Source organism: Mandrillus leucophaeus, unplaced genomic scaffold, assembly GCF_000951045.1.
Source record: "Mandrillus leucophaeus isolate KB7577 unplaced genomic scaffold, Mleu.le_1.0 Scaffold1, whole genome shotgun sequence".
NCBI classification, from domain to species: domain Eukaryota; kingdom Metazoa; phylum Chordata; class Mammalia; order Primates; family Cercopithecidae; genus Mandrillus; species Mandrillus leucophaeus.
Window position 1 is genome coordinate 9,630,543 of NW_012098097.1, and position 2,038 is coordinate 9,632,580.

Consider the following 2,038-nt stretch of genomic DNA (forward strand, 5'->3'; position numbering starts at 1 on the left):
TCTCAAAAAAAAAAAAAAAAAAAAAAAAAGACTAGGCTGACTCTTGAGGCTCCAGACCCGCTGGACACCTCCCGCAAGATTGAAGACAGCTGTGCCTCCACAAAGTGACATTTTGCATCTCCAACCCGATTTCAGTTTTCAAGTTTTAAAACATGAGCTGCTTGTTAACCGGGCCAGTTTCAGCATGAATTATGGAAAGATCTCCTCTGTACTAGAAACTAGAAGACAAACGGTGGCATAAGTACAGATTTGGCATGAAATATTGTCCAGGAACAAACAGGACAAAACAAAGAGGGGTGTGTTTAGGGTTGCTCAGCCCTGTCCCCAAGGGAGGAACTAATTGGAAGACAAGGTCAGTCTTTGCAAGGAAAGGGAACATTTCAGGCAATAATTCAGAAGTTTTGCATCCACGTTGCACCACTTGAACTTGAACTTTGGAAAAATATGAGGCCTTTCCCTGTTTTCATTCTCCAAATAAGCCTCAGCAAGCTGGGACTGAGTGATCTTTATTTCTAAAAATAATACCAACTTGGATCTCTAAGCTGATTCTCTCTATAGGGTACCAGAAACCATGCTGGGGGCAGGAGCAAAAAACAGGCAGACAGAGCCAAGCCTGCTGGGAGTGACCCTTCCCAGCTTCAACAAGGACAGTGGTAGGCAGCAGCTGCTGGGCTGGTCGCTGGAAAATCCGAAATGGAATCGCAAGGCACTGAGCCCTCAACCTCACCTATGCCTCGGTTTCAGTAGCTCTTGGTGAGTCTTTGGAGGCATTTGAGGGTGTCTGAAATGCCCGAACATCACTGAAGACTTTGGTTCAAGTGGAAACCCTCGAGGGGCTTCTAGTGCCTTCTCTCTGTGCATCGCAGAAGCTCCTGTCAAATGACATGCTTCCTTGCCCCTGTGGCCAGATTCACAGCGGCACTGGCAAGATGGGGTGGAAGTGGCAGAAATGGAGCAAGGAAAAAGGCCAGGGCCGTAGGGGCTGAGAAGGCAGAAGGCAAACACTAAGGAGACATTATAACAACTCAGGAGGCAAATGATTCAGGAAGTCACAAGGTTCTTGGCTCAAGTGTGCCAAATTTGTCAGTTCAAGGGGGTCCAGGTCTACGAGAGCTAAAAACTCCCAAACAATGCAAATGTCCAAAGGTAGCTATGGGCTGGGCCTGGTGGCTCACATCTGTAATCCCAGCCTCCCTTGGGAGGCCGAGGCAGGTAGATCACCTGAGGTCAGAAGTTTAAGACCAGCCTGGCCAACATGGTGAAACCTATCTTTACTAAAAATACAAAAAATTAGCTGGGTGTGGTAGTGGATGCCTGCAATTCCAGCTACTTGGGGGGCTGAGGCTGAGGCAGGAGAACTGCTTGAAGCCGGGAGGCGGAGGTTGCAGTGAGCTGAGATGGCGCCACTGTACTCCAGCCTGGGCAACAAGAGCAAAACCCTGTCTCAAAAATAAATAAATAAAGGCCGGGCATGGTGGTTCACGCCTGTAATCCCAGCACTTTGGGAGGCCAAGGCAAGTGGATGGCTTGAGCCCAGAATTCAAGACCAACCTGGGCAACATGGTGAAACCCCATCTCTACAAAAAATACAAAAGTTAGCCGGGCATGGTGGTTCATGCCTGTATTCCCAGCTAATTGGGAAGCTGAGGTGGGAGGATCCCTTGAGCGCAGGAGGTTGAGGATGCCGTGAGCTGTGACACTGTCTCTTTTTTTTTTTTTTTAAAAAGGGCAATAAAAGTGAGACAGGAGAATAGGATCTGGAAGCAGAGAATCTAAGGACTTCCTAGAAATGAATCAAATGGAAACACTTCAGCTATGACAGGAAACATCCTCTCCATTTACAAAGGGTGCTCACCGAGTGAATGACTTTGTAACTTTACTTAATCCCTTCATTTACATAGGGCGTACACCAAGTAACCAATGGAAACTGCTAGAGGTTATTTAAAACCCCAAAAATTAGCCCCTATGCTCGGGCTGCTCCCACCCTATGGAGTGTATTTTCTTTTTTTTCTTTTCTTTCTTTTTTTTTTTTTTTTTT